This window comes from Myotis myotis, unplaced genomic scaffold (assembly GCF_014108235.1).
Source record: "Myotis myotis isolate mMyoMyo1 unplaced genomic scaffold, mMyoMyo1.p scaffold_m19_p_8, whole genome shotgun sequence".
NCBI classification, from domain to species: domain Eukaryota; kingdom Metazoa; phylum Chordata; class Mammalia; order Chiroptera; family Vespertilionidae; genus Myotis; species Myotis myotis.
In genome coordinates, this window is record NW_023416390.1 from 17,178,433 (window position 1) to 17,194,324 (window position 15,892).

At 36.7% G+C, this 15,892-nt stretch overlaps 1 protein-coding gene across 1 annotated transcript in view; it reads right to left on the reverse strand.

Annotated features, from left to right (window-relative positions):
• Positions 1-15,892, reverse strand: part of LOC118661479 (receptor tyrosine-protein kinase erbB-4-like) — a 513,850-nt gene that overhangs the window by 48,423 nt on the left and 449,535 nt on the right. The window lies entirely within an intron of this gene.

Here is a 15,892-nt window from a genome sequence, read left to right on the forward strand (position 1 = left end):
CAGGAAACTAATACAGTTGCCAACGTAAAACCATTTTCAAAACAGTTATTTTCATTGGCATAGGGGAGTTAAGAGCTGGCAATAACAGTATTACTTCCATGGGATTAGTAGGTTGTGTGTAAGAGTAGAATTAAACCTGAACATGTGGCAATAAATTGAGCTCACCATGTGGCTTCTTTCCAACCACCCTCCCCCCCCCCCCCCCCGTTTTATTTACTGTCACAGTGAATGGCTTCATCGTGTAAGTAATATTCCAAAGCTGAAATTTGGGAGTTTTTCTGGATACCTTCCTACCTCCATCTCTTTGACATCTGCTGCTCCTAAATGTTTTTGAAACCATCATCCTTCCATCCACTTTTATTCCCACTAGATACATAATATCTTGTGCTGCATATTCCTTTCCTCCGTGTGGTCATGGTAATTCCCCTGTCACTCAGACAGCAGAATAAGCATTCTGTTGTGTCCATTTACTCCCTTTTTAAAATCCTTAACCCATTATCCTTGCCTAATGATGTATTATACCTGCATTGGAATCTCTTTAAGATGTAGTCCTGATATATCTGTCTGGCCGTTTTTTTGATCATACCAACACAGAATTAACCTGGGCATGGTTAAACACCTCCCGTGTGGCTCACTGAGGACCTGAGACTTCTCTGTTACAGCACTTTCCACATTGCTATATACCCTCTGGCTTCACTACTAGCTATGTCTCCCTTGAAGCCAGGGATTAGGTGTTATTTGCCTTTAATCCCCAGAAACTAGTACTGTGGCGGGAGTCTCAAATCTAATTGGGATCCCATTGTTCTGACAACACTCAGTAGATGTGTTCATTTGTAGGAAAAGACGGGTAGTTATTTTTGTTGTTGTTATTATTACTATTATTTTAACTTTCCAGAAGAAAGTTTGTGTATCTTTGAGGATGGCTAAGTAATTCAGTAATGATTACTCCAAACTAGGCATACAATATTAGAAGAGTGCCATAGATGAAGTAGAAGGATTAATCATAAACCACTCTAATGTGAGGACCTGGGAAAGTATATTGGGGTTTGAATAGCACCCCCCCAAATTCATGCCCATAGGAACCTGTGAATATGATATTTGAAAATAGAATTTTTGTAGATGTAATCAAATTAAAAGGAGGTCAGTTGATTAGAGCAAGCTCTGAACCCACCATTACTGCCTCCTTATAAAAAGAGGGGATTTTGGACACAGAGACACAACTACACAGAGAAAAAGACCATGTAAAGATGGGAGCAGAGAATGAAGTGATGCATCTATAAGCCAAAGAATGTCCAAGATTACCAGCAACCACCAAATACTAGAAGAGGAAAGGAAGGATTCTTCTCTAGAGCCTTTGAAGGGACCAGGGCCAACACATCAATTTCATACTTTTAGCCTCCAGAACCGCCAGAGAGAAAAGCTGTCTTGCTTTGAGCCATTCTGCACGCTGTGCTTTATTACAGTGGTCCTGGGAAATGAACACAGTAACTGAACATGATACCCAGTGTGGGGAAGAGCATTTTCCCAATTTCTGTGTGGAACACAACTTGGATTTAATGCTCACAGGCTTTGGAATTTATAACTTGGGAAACATTGGAGGAAAAAACTCTCTTGACCCAGGCTTAGCATTGTCACTGTGGATGCCGGCCAAAATAGCACTTGTGAGATGCCATTCTCAAGTGGCTTTAAGTACAGCCAACATTAACAAGGAAAGGTCAGAGTGAAAGATTATGGAATAACGGTAACATGCGCAGCCTATGTGACACATCTCTGGGGCCTCCCAGATATAAGTAGACAAGACTTTTGAGAAAAGCTATACATCCTTATTAAGCAGATCATGGGAAGAACCAGAGTTCATCACTGTCAACAGCATTATATTAATACTCTTATTCTAGTAAACGTCAGGTTTAGTACATTTCTGGCCTCCAATAAATGTCTGAATTATTTGTTTCATCCTTTACAGGATGAAAGACAATAGGAAATAGTTGCCAATGCAAAAGCAAGAGACTATTTTTAAAGGAAAAATTCTTATTTTATGATAAGAATGCTATTAGTTAACTCAACAAATATTTTATGAGAACTCACTCATGCTAAAATGATGGGAGGAGGGAGAAATTGTGAGGTACAGAAAGGAAGCAAATGTGTTCCATTGCCAGAGTGTTCATTGTCTAGTTGGTGAGGCAGACATGAAAGCAAATGATGATGAAATTTGATTAAGAGATATACACTAAGCACTTTGGAAATAGAGGAGACAGTCATGTCTGTTAAGGAAGACTTCTTAGAGCTGATGTGTAAGCTGTGTGAGCTGCTTTCTGTAAATTCAGGAAGTAGGAATTTTCTATGACTAGAGCATGGCAGCATTTGCCATGGTCTAGAAGTATGAGAAACCATGGCACATGCAGGGAATGTTACATTATTTTTGCAGTACTAAGCCTTAGGGCTAGTGAAAGAAGTATGTGTGAGAGGTTGATTAAAGGCAGAGAGAAATTACAAGACTATCCTATATAATAAAACCCTAATATGCAAATAGACCAAACAGCAGTATGACCAGTCGCAATGAAGCACACTGACCACCAGGGGGCAGAGCCTCAAAACAGAAACTGCCTCCTGGTGGTCAGTGCGCTCCCACAGCTGGTGAGCTCAGCAGCAGTAGCGGGAGCCTCTCCTACCTCCACTGCAGGCAGGTAGTAAGGAGTGAGGGGTCCCAGACTGCGAGGGGTCCCAGACTACAAGAGCCCTGGACTGCAAGAGCTCCAGACTGCAAGAGGGATATCCGCCTGCCAGCTTAGGTCCGATCCCTGCGGATCCGGCCTAAGCTGGCAGGCAGATCCCAAGGGGTCCCTGACTGCGAGAGGGTGCAGGCCAGGCTGAGGGACACCCCCCTCCAGTGCACAAATTACATGCACTGGACCTCTAGTTTCCCTATATCAAGGCAAAAGAGTTAATGGCTTAATTAAAATCACTTGTTCCTTATTCATAATTGAAAATTTTTCTTCTATGTAACAAATAATTATATGTATAAATGGATCTACAGTCCTTTCTCACCCATTGCCCCTTCTAAATACTAAGTGAACACACCAGAGAGATTTAGTTGAATATTATGAGTGTGGAAACTAATGTGTGATATCTTGGATGAAGTACCTCTCTTATAAAAACAAGTTAAAAAAAAAAACAACAACACAGTGAAAGCTTGATTTTCCATGTTTACATCTCTCAGAATTGTATAAGCTTCATTGAAAACCCAGCTTCAGAGTCAGCTGTTTACATTAAAGATGGAGGTCCTGAGGTAAGTGATGGCGATACTGGTAAGACTTCTGGGCCCAAGGCTTAACTCTGGGAAAGAAAATGCAGCAACTGGTCCATCTCCATTCATAATTCATGACTTGGTCCCTAAGTAGCTTAGGAATAAAATGAGTATTTAAAGACTGGAAGAATCAGGGAGGCTTCTTGGAGGAGTCATTATTCCATATGGGTCTTCAACAGGCTCACTGTCTTGATTTTGTGAAAAGAAAAAAATATACAAGGAAAAATGTTGACATCATGTCATCAGCCACCTAATTCAGTCCCAATAAATGATTCAGTCTGTAAACAGACTGCTAATTTTTTAACTGAGAATTCACTAGGAAATTTGTTTTAAAGTCTAATTTCAATCCTTAGGTAAAGACAATACTAGAATAGACAGAATTCATGGCTCTAATTCTGAAGATTTTACCCTACTACATCAAGCCAAATGGAGATGTTTTACTTTTTAAACAACATATTTATTTATGTATGTTATATACTTTAAGTAGTAAAAGCAGTTTTGCTTTCATGAGCAATGAAGCATAACTGATGAAAGAGGGCAAAGAAACCTTTTCAAAAATAAAAACATTCAACAGTAGCAAAGGGCACTTAGAAACTGAATAGGAAAACTTGCTTTTATATGAAACATTATTCTTTTTGAAACTATCTCCCATGTAAAAGCTCCTTTTGAGAAACTAGGTTTTCATCATCTCTCACGAGCAAGCTATAATGCCAAGGATGGGTTTAAACCATCAGAATGGTTCCTTGCAGCAAAATACTGAAAATGCAGCCAGCCATTCCTGCTGAACTGATTTTAATGAGCTTGGGTTATCTTGTAACAAACCTAAAACTGTTATAATATTGGCTCCTGCTACTGCTGCTCAAGTGTTAAGTACAAATCTATTGCAAATTCAACTCTTACCTGCTTGGAATGCAATGCCAAACAGCTTGCTTTCAAATAAAACTATCTGTGCAAATGCCAATCTTCAAATAGAGATAGGTTCTGTGAAAATGGCTTAAAGTGAAATTGGACAATTAAATCTGTATTGTCCAAGACATAACACAGAGATTCACATATGGATGCCAGAGAAAACAGGAGAGGATATATACTTTACACTATTGTAAACAGGGTCAATGACAGATATTTAGACATATACCATCTTTAGAGCATGACTTCCTTGATCAAATCTGGGCATTGTTTTTGAAAAGTACTGGACCCCAGTGATGGAGAAGCTTTGAACTAGAAGCTTTTCCCACGCCTCACTCCTAATCTCCCACTTCAAAGAATCTAAAGAGTACACATAATTATGGTGTGTTCAGACAATGCAAATATAACAAAAATTACCTGAAGAAATCTAACACTCAGCTTGAAGGTCACAGAAAACATCTTTATTTACTTTATATATTTTTTGATTAAAATTAAACCATGATGTTTGTAAAATTATTACAAAGAAAGCAGATAGATGTATTATATATATTTTTTCCTAATCATAAATGTGAAAATAAGTTATTTTATCTCTCAAAATTAGCATGATTTTTTTTTTCTTTCCATACTTGTGCTTTATATTCCCTTAGGGAATATAAATAGAACCCCCATCCCTTCCTCTTCTTCACCTGATAACTTACTCTTATTCTCTTATACTTCCAGACTATACTCCAAACCTCCTTGTTTCCATTAACATTTACATTCCATATATACCTTTAAATACTTTCATCATACTTGTATTGTGTTAGCAATAAATCTTTAAATATATGTTCTCTAGTAATTATAGTATTAATAATATTTAATGTATAAAATGTTATGATTTATTCAGCACCCATGTAGGTGCAATATAATCTTTATATATAACTAAAGGCTGGGTGCACAAAATTCGTGCACTGGGGTGGGGGGAGGAGGGGTCCCTCAGTCCAACCTGCACCTTCTCCAATCCGGGAGCCCTCAGGGAATTTCCTACTGACAGCTTAGGCCCACTCCCCATGGCTCTCTGCTCTCTGAGGGGCCTGCCTGCTCCACACCATGGCAATGGGCAAGCAGGACCTACTGGGTGCTGCCTGCGGGCTGCACTTTTCTGCTCGCGGGTTGCCACAGCAATGCCTGCTGGGCTCATGTTGCCAGGGTAATGCCGCCAGCGTCCTGCCCCAGCCACTATGGGTGCCACCATCTTTGTCATGGAGTGATGGTTAATTTGCATATTACTATTTTATTAGATAGGATGGATTTTATATAAATGTATACATATCACATATATAATTTCTTTTAATCAAATTTGAAAACAGCTCTCAGTATTTACATAATGTACCTAAAGTCACACAGCTTGTAAGAATTCATTTCTGTATTTATCCCCTTCATGAAATTGTGGACTTTCAGAAGTTAGAGATTGTATCTCAATCTTTATAAACCCTGGTAGCCTCTCAGTAGTTGTCTGCTAAATAATACACATTTTATAAATGAAAAATGAGAACCTATATCTTTTAGAAAAGTCAATTTAACTGAAAGTATTTCTTAATCTTTTAAGATTTTAAATATCAAACCTTTTCATGTTCCTCACACATATGAGCATGCATTATAATTTACTTCCCTTTGTTGAGATTATAGAATATAATTCAATGATATCTACTAGTAAGTGTGATAATCTTTCCATCATCTCAGTAGCTTATAACATGTTCTCAGTATATTAGGGTTCTAAGGACAAATATGATACTTAACATTTCATGATAAACCAAAAAAAGAGCAGTTATCCATGTTCAAAACTAATCCTTTATTTCTGGCAATATGTGATAAATATGAATGATACTTTTGAAGAAAACTTCTTTCTTGCCTGCTCAGTAATGACTAACATTTTTACAAACCAATTAGTATGGCTCTTGTACAGTTTGCGCATTCAAAATGCATTAATTAACTTAATTTTTAAAAGAACTTTGAGATAGGTAGCATTATTACCACCATCTGACTAAGGTAGAAACTAAGGCACAGGAAAGGTAAGTAATTTGCCCAAGGACATACAACTGGTAAAAGGCAAAGTCAAGATCAAAACAGTACAGCACTAGAGTGCCTATCTCTACCACCATTTCCTACTGCTCCCACACCCATCTTCCATTTGAACATGAAGACACTGTGTTTTGTCTCACTAAATAAACTCATGCCTTCCAACCATTCTTCCTGATTTAAAATACATAGTCAATAGTAAATGTAATTCTTAAATACATAATTAAAATGGATTTAGTTCTTAAACATGTAGCTTGCTTTTAATAAGTCATGACTGAAAGTTGAGTAAATAAATGTCCACTGCATTGTTCTTTTATACCCTTTATTGATATCAAGCTTGTATCTTGTAACTTATTCCCCCCTTTAAATATTTTTCTTCCTCTTCACTCCACTACCAAGAGAGATATTTTTCTAAAATGCAAAAGTGTTTCTTATCATCTGTCTTGAATGATTGTTCATTATCTTAGGGATACACTCTGAACCCATATCAGAAATTTTGAGGTAATCAAGGAAAGTCTTACAAAATCAGATGAATGACTAAGTCCCATACAAATATACTCAAAATTTTGTGCCTGGAGCCCCTGGTCCTAAATTGATCTTGGCTCAATTCCTTTACCAAAATTCCTACTCAAGAGTTCCTCCACTTATCATTTGACAAATTATGGTAATACTTTTCAACATTTTTGGAAATTATTTGTGTCTTTCTTCCCCACATAGTTTAAATCTCCCTATCTCTCAATTCACCTAATCAAATGAGGGGAGTGCCCACAACCATAAATATAACATTTATTCCAGCTCTCTCCTTATCTCCACTCCAGTGTCTAACAAATCCTTCTGAATTCCACACATCTAACATCAACACAACCCATTTGTAAGTTGACTATTTCCATATGTTTTATAAAAATACTGAGCATTCCCTAAATAAAGACAAATATCTATGTTGCGATTTTTAAATCCTAGAAACATGGAACTAGTAACTCATCTTCTACCACTTTCAAATATATAAAACTCTCAAATGTATTGCCTGTCAGGAATAATATACAGGAAAAAAACACATAAATTTAATTTCCACAGTTGCTAAATAGCTCTTCCCTTTCAACAATGGTTTAAGGGTGCTGTTTTTAACTTTTTTTTTTCAATTTGTATACCCCTCACTTGGTTTTCATCAACTTCACATCAGGAGAACCATGGGATAATCAGATAGAAACAGGTTCAGCAGAGGAAAGCTCAATAACCAGTGGGAAGCAGACCCAAATCTTTAATAACCAATGAAAAACTGACTCAAATCAAAATAAATCAACTCTAACACATTTAAAAGAATAAAAAAGAGAAGAACCGGAAAACAATGAAAGATAATCACTTTTAAGTACAGACCAGTAAATTCACACTAAAAACTTACATTCAATTATTCTGAAAAATATTCACATACAGTGCTTTAGTTTTAGTTAAATTTATGAGGAATAATTCAATAGCATATTCTACCTGTTTAAAAATCTAGCATCAAATAGTAATTAACAAGTCAATATTTTTCCTCAAAATCAGTTTAATATCTCCATAGTTTTTTTTCTGATTTCAAAATTGGAGGTGGGTGGAAAAGTCTTTATTTAATATTCACAATAAAACCTTCTAGAACAGTGATGGTGAACCTTTTGAGCTCGGCGTGTCAGCATTTTGAAAAACGCTAACTTAACTCTGGTGCCATGTCACATATAGAAATTTTTTGATATTTGCAACCATAGGAAAACAAACATTTATATTTTTGATATTTATTTAATATATTTAAATGCCATTTAACACAGAAAAATCAACCAAAAAAAATGAGTTCCGGAGAAACTAAGATTGCGGCATAGGTAAACACTGGGAAATTGCTGCCTCCCACAACAACTTCAAAAATACAACGAAAAGAGAAAACAGACATCATCCAGAACTACAGGAAGGCTGGCTGAATGTAAATTCTACAACTAGAAGAAAAGAGAAAAGCACACTGAGACTCAGAGGAGCTGCGGAAGAAAAGTGCAGAGGTACGGAGGCTCGAGCGCGCACAGAAAGGGGCTGGCACCTGAGGACGCGGCTGTCTTTTTGAATCGGGAGGGAGTCAAAAGCTCCCAACTGCTCTGAACTCTGGTTCCCGGAAGTCTCAGGGGACCCAGGACTCATACGGGGAGAAACTGGACTGTCTGGCAGCGGGCAGAACTCTGAACTTGAGGGCGGGTTTCCCTCAGAGGTGCTTGCAGCAATTATCGGGACACTGAGACACGCGGCCCCTTAGGGCAGGGCTGAGGAACAGCCATAGCTGCTTGCTCCACCCTTTGATTCCCTGAGACCCCGCCCCACCCAGGCTGCGGCAGAGGCTTTTGCATATGAATGCCCTGGCCCTTTGCAACCTGAAAATTACCTAACAAATTGCAGCTGGGCCAGACAGACCCAGAATTTCCAAGAGAAGGCCCAAGGCCCCACAGCAGCTTGCATTGCTTCACAGCTGGGCCTCATCAGGGCACCTCCGAACTCCAAAAAAGGAAGGGGAATCTGCAGCTCTCTTCATAGCTCCTGCTGGGTAACCTCCGGCAGAGGCTAAATTAGCACCTCCTTAGATCCAAGAGCCAGTGTACCCAGTGGTCAGAGGGGGACCATCCAGATTACAACTCCTCAGATCCATAAGGGACACACTCAGGGGGCAGACTCAGTGAGCACCAAAGCCCCACTGAAGCAAGTCTTGCCCCAGAAGGGTGTCTTTAGCACAGAAGTTCTCCCACTGCAGACACAGCTGATTCTCACTTCCAATTGGCCTGGAGGTCAATTCCTCCCACTGATCCTTCAACAATCAAGGCATAACTACAACAAGACTGTGCACAAAGCCTACAAGGGGGTACACCAAGAGTGTCCACCTCAGGTAACTGGGGAGGCTGAGCCACTGGGCCCTACAGGACACCTAGCACACAAAACCACTCTACCAACACAGGGAAGCATAAAAAATGTGGAGACAAAGAAACAGGTCACAAATGACAGAAATGGAGGAAAGCAAACGACTGGATATAGAGTTCAAAACCACATTTATAAGGTTTTTCAAGAATTTTATGGAAACTGCCAAAAATTTAGTGAGACCCTGGAGGATATGAAAAAAGACCAACTAGAAATTAAGCATACACTGACTGAAATAAAGAATAATATACAGAGATCCAACAGCAGACAAGAGGATCCCAAGAATCAAGCCAAAGATTTGAAATATGAAGAAACAAAAAATACCCAACTGAAAAAGAAAAAAGAAAAAAGATTCCAAAAATATGAAGATAGTGTAAGCAGCCTCTGGTACAACTTCAAGTGTACCAACATCAGAATTATAGGGGTTCCAGAAGAAGAGAGAGGGCAAGATATTGAAAACCTATTTGAAGAAATAATGACAGAAAACTTCCCTACCTGGGGAAAGAAATAGACTTACAAGTCCAGGAAGCGCAGAGAACCCCAAACAAAAGGAACCCAAAGAGGACCACACCAAGACACCTCATAATTAAAATTCCAAGAGCAAAAGACAAAGAGAGAATCTTAAAAGCAGCAAGAGAAAGACAGTCAGTTACCTACAAGGGAGTACCCATACGACTGTCAGCTGATTTCTCAACAGAAGCCATGCAGGCCAGAAGGGAGTGGCAAGAAAAATTCAAAGTAATGAATACCAAGAACCTACAACCAAGATTACTTTATCCAGCAAAGCTAACATTCAGAATAGAAGGTCAGATAAAGAGCTTCACAGATAAGAAAAAGCTAAAGGAGTTCATCACCACCAAACCAGCATTATATGAAATGCTGAAAGGTATTCTTTAAGAAGAGGAAGAAGAAAAAGGAACTCTTACCATTTGCCACAGCATGGATGGAACTGGAGAGCAGATAAATACCACATGATCTCACTCAGTTGTGGAATATAATGAACAACATAAACTGATGAACAAGGACTGATCCAGAGACGGAGAGGCATTGATTGGACTGTCGGGCCTTGGAGGGAAGGTAGGGGAGGGTGGGGGTAAGGGGGAACGATCAACCAAAGGACTTATATGCAAGCATATAGGCCTACCAATGGACACGGACAATGGGGGGTGAGGGCATGAGCAGGGGTGGGGAGGGGTGGGGGGGTGTTAGGGGGCAATGTGGGGATAAGGACACATATGTAATATCTTAATCAATAAAAAATATATTTAAAAAAAATGAGTTCCCGTGTCACCTCTGACACGCATGTCATTGGTTCGCCATCACTGTTCTAGAAAAATAGGGAATGTGATTTATATTTTCAACTAATAAGGTATCTATACAGCAGTAAAACCCACACATTCTTATTTACAAAGAAATAAGAATTAGAAATATATATATTTTTGGTTAATCCTCACCCGAGGATATTCTTCCACTGATTGTAAGAGAGAGAGTATAAGGGAAGGAAGGGTAAAGACAGAGAGAAAGAAACATCAATGTAAGAGAGACACATCAGTTGGTGCCTCCCCCACTCTCCCCAACCAGGGCCAGGGATAAAGCCTGCAACAAGATAATATGCCCTTGACGGGAATCAAACCCAATACCCTTTAGTCTACAGGCCAACACTCTATCCACTGAGTCAAACCGGCTAAGATAGCATTAGAAATGTTTTCATGGAAAAGTTGCTTAATCGTATTTTATTTCAGGGTAGTCACCTCAACGGTTTTCATTCTAGTACCTTTGGGGGTAAGGGAACAGTCTGAGTTACATTGGAATTGTGTCTGTGTGTGAGACCTAAAGTAGCTTACAAAAAATGTGCAGCTTTATGCTTTATAAATAATATTTATGTACCTTTTTTACTATGCTCCTTACCACTTATTTTAAGCATAAAAATAATATATTTCCCAATAAATTATTTAAAGATAACATACACTAAAAGAAGATGCATTTTATTACCTGCATAGTAACTGCAAAACCACACATTTTATATTCCTTATAATACTGAAAAAAATTAATCTTGTGTGTGCTCTTTTTCCATAAAGTAAATCAAATTTCAGATATGCTGGGTATTTAATTATTTTAGAAACATTAGTGGATTTTTTAAAAATTGTAGATGATGATCACTTCTTGTGGAAGATCCCCATGCTTCTGGAGCTTTTTAATAGTGATAGGAATTTGACCCACTGCTTCATATCTGTCCTACCATAACCCTTAAAAACATGCCATAAGGTAGATTTTATAAGTAAGAAAAGGCTCAGAGAATTCACCTTACTCAGACATAGTATACAAATTAAGATAAATTCCAACTCCCTTCTGATGCAAAAACTATGCTCTTTTCAGAAAACAATTTTGTCACATATGTAAATTTATTTTTATCTATATCTTCTGTGTCTCAGGCACTTTAGGGAAACATTTATGAAGTTTTACATATCAGCCAAGATTCTTAGCACCTGGAAGCAAACATTACCTGTACATCTCCCTGACTTTCAGTTATTTCACAACGTTCTTAGGCAATACTTAAAAGAGATAGGTGGCATACTCAAACTGGGTAATTTAAGGGTAGTTTCATAAAGGGATTATTTACAAAGGCATATCTAGGGTTTAGCAGAAGCAACAAGAAATAATTCAGAACCCAATGGCCAGTATCTATGTGAAGCAGTAGTCCTGGGAGTCCAAAGGGGCCTGACCTCACTTTGTTACTGTCCTGCTTTTCCCAGCTAGTGCCCCTATTGGCTCACTAGGACACCAAACAGCAGCTGGGGGGCAAGAAGCCCAGGTGATGCAGTCCATGGAGGTCAGCATCCAGAGGCCCAGAACATTACGGAGTGGGGAGAATTGTTCTGGAGGGAGAAGGAGAATATCCAGCACAGAAGATTCCTTCACAACATTTATGCAATCCCTATGGAAAGTGTTCAGAGAAATGCTGGGCCTTTGATGAATGTATGTATGATGCAGGTGTGTTTTACACAGCCGTCTTTAAATAAGAGCAACAACAAAATTTCTAAATCCTAGTGGGAAATGAGCTTTATTTTTTCCACATGTTTGTTTACTCATCATCTACCTTTTTCCAGAAAGCTTGTAGGGCTATTCACAAAATTGCAAGCATACATACAGGAAGATAATATGAAATGGCAAATAGAAAAAAACAAGACAAAGGAACGTTAAGAATAGAAAGATAATATGAGACCAGGGATAAATCTCTTCCTCTGAGGTCCAAAATAAGCGAGACATGGAGCCCATATTTAATGCTACATGTTCTAGCAGTCAGAGCAAAGAATGTACTTAATCACATATATAATTCATAAAATAATTTAAAAACTGTAAAGAACCATCTCCTTGCTCAAGAAAGCATGATTGCTAAGAGAAAAATGATTTTTACATATGTCCTAATGAACAAAAATTTACATTGATGTCTCATACTTGTGTGTATAATTGCCTGAATGATGCCTAGGTCGTAATAGATCATTCTAATGGCATTCAAAAAGACATGTCAAATGTGTGCTTTGTTTTGTAGTGTTATATCATATTAAATCAAAGTTTTGTTATATGACAAATGGGTTACATTATAAATAATTAAATTCTCCAGATTAACAGAAGTCTTTTGAAAGATAAATTCTCTCCCTGTGCTTACCTTATTGTAAATGTATACAATTAGATGAGAATCTTAATAATTCCTTGTTAGATAGTAATGAGGCTGTCCTAATGGAAGTGCAGAGATATAGAAGTCTGGGTCCTTTTTAACTTTTTTTTACATGTTTTCATTCACACATAATTTAGTGTGGAAATTTCACAAGAAGCATCTCTGACATGGAATGTATGCCTAGGCAGGGCAGGAAAAAATAAAAAATACTAAAGAGAGAGTCTAATCTGGAGACTTCAGCCTGGAAACGGGCCATTGGACAACTCAATATTGAAATCACAGCTTAGGTTCTACACTTTGAAATTATTTTACTACTTAAGTTTTTTAGTCCGTTGTAGCTCAATGTAAAATTCGATCACTGACGTTTTGCCTGTTCTGAAAATCTGTGATTTATGACCTTTTTAGATTGGTGAGCCTTTTTTTTTTCTCTTTCTTATTCATGTATAAGACACTATTTCTAGACATTTATCTCTTAAAAATGCATTAGCCAAGAATCTTCAAAAGACAAGTGAAGATTTCTCAAATATAGAAAAATTCTGTTGAAGATCAATTTAATAAAGTATTTATAAGTGTTAAGTCAAAATTAATATACTATACATAAAAATCAATAAAAAGCTCTAAAATGATAAAAGCAATTTAATTGATCTATCATTCCTTATTCATAAATTAAATATATGCAAACGTAAAATAAATAAGTATGCAAAAATATCCTGAAGTGGAGAAGATCAATGTAAATTTTTTGCTAACTCCAAGTTTTTTATTTAATGAAAGAAAAAATATTCTTTATTGCTCTGGTAAGGAGAGTCAATTAAGTCAAATCACTCCATAGGTGTCTGAATAGCAGTGACACCTAAATTGGGAAATAAATATAACTTCGTAAACATATGAAGGAAATAAAGATGTGTTTGTAATGATTTTTAGGGCAAAAATGTAAAATATACAACAAAGCCAGACACATACAAATCCTGGCTACTTTTTTTGTAAACCACATCTATTGTAAGTTCTGGAAAGTTATCAAATATAGTAACTGACTCCTTGTACTCTAAGATTATCTTTCACTTTTCTTTCATCCCCAAAATTCTAATTAGATAGGGTTCCATTCTGTCTCTTCCTATCTCCTCTGCCCTTGTCTCTGAATACATACACATACTCTACTCAAGATACTTTAGGTGTGAGCCATTTAACTCTTTGTATTTAAAACTGAACTATTAAGATTAAATGCACATAGAATGTTCCATTATTTTTATGAATATGTTGTCTTAAATCAAATCAAATAACTGCAAACAAAATATCTGTAGATTATATTTGTAGCTCTTTTTTTCTACATCCTTTTTCTTCTTCTGGTTATCTGTTTTTATTTACAAAATAGATGTGGTTATTCAAAATAATTTTGCAAAGTATACTAAAAGCAAAAAGAATTTTGTTTAACTTTACACTTAACATTATTGCCAGTAATAACATCTCCCTCATTAATGAGACCTCCCAGAAAAACAATCATAATATTCAATGAACACACACACACAAAAAAAACAACTTTATTTAATCATGACTTATGTTCACGCACACATTCTAAGATAGAAGTGGGCTCTAGTTGCTCCTTGGATCTTCATACTTCTAAGAATCCCTTGCCAAATTCCTTGTAAGTCATGTTGACATTTAAAAGGAACCAGATCAAAAAAGTTCTGTTTCTGTTTCCAAATCACTTTTTATTTTTCTTTTACCAACAGTTCAACAACATGTATTACTTCCTACTCACCTCTAACTCTTTTTTATTCCTAAATTATTTTATTGAAGTTACTGGGGTGACATTGGTTTACAAAACCATGCCAGTTTTGTGAGTTGGTCCCCATACCTGTGGAAAAATCAAGTGACAATCAACTGCATAAAAAGGAAAAAAAAAAAGAGTAAAGCATTCAGACAGAATCTATTGGTCATCTTGCCTAACACCAGTCCTAAGATCTTCACTCTATAGAGCAAAAATCTAGTTGTAGTCCAATGTAATATGAATAGTGAAAGGTAGAGAACTATCAAACTATAGCAGCAACCAAAGCCCTTGATTTCAAGACAATGTAAATTAAAATCCCCTGTGATGTTAAATAAAACTGTTGAGATTCCTTGAGTTCTCATCACTACAATAAAGAGCTACTGATACATTCTTTAAAGAGTTATCCATTAATATAACATTAATTATATAGTAGATACCTAACACATAGCATATAATATTATCTGTATTAAAGGTAACAATTTAAAGAAAGGGGAGATTGAATAGGATTTATAGAGAAAAATAAAGAGAGTGTTTACTATCAATTGGTGCACAGAAGAGATTATAATCATCCATTTCTAATATCAGCCAATTAAGAGAAGGCGTTTGAAAAGTCCTCTGATTGACATTCAATTTATAGACTACTACCAGAGAGTATCACCAAAATATATTTCAAAGTATTATTCCTTGCTCAACAGCCTAGAAATAAACTTAGAATATGCTTTTAGTCACATTACTTTGTGTGTGTCTGTATTTGTAGAGAATAAGAGATGTAGAAAATCTTATCCAAAGAGGAATTATTTTTTAAAAATGCTGATCCTCAAAGTACACTCCTGATAAATGCAGATAATTTTTCTTGTCCATTATGTCAATAGAAAAAAAATGAATAGTTCATTTGAGCCTGTAAGATTGTTTTCTTTTCTCACTAACACAATATTATTCAATTTTATTCTTAAATCTCTTGCTTAATTACAATATATGCCTTAATATATTAGCTTATCAAGAACTTCTCCATTTAGGCAATCAAAGTTTCCAGGAAAAACATTCAGGCTGACAACTACTAAATCTTATATTCCTATCTATTTTCTAGCATTGATCATGGGTAATCCATAAAAGAATCCTTAAGGTAAACCAATGAGCCAAAATTTATAGAAACTCTTCTTTTAGTCAAAACATAATTAGATCTATTTTATTCTGAAATGCCCCTAGAAAATAGAGTATCTTCAATTAGCTCCCTTTTGTGTAATTGAGGGCAAATCTCTGAACT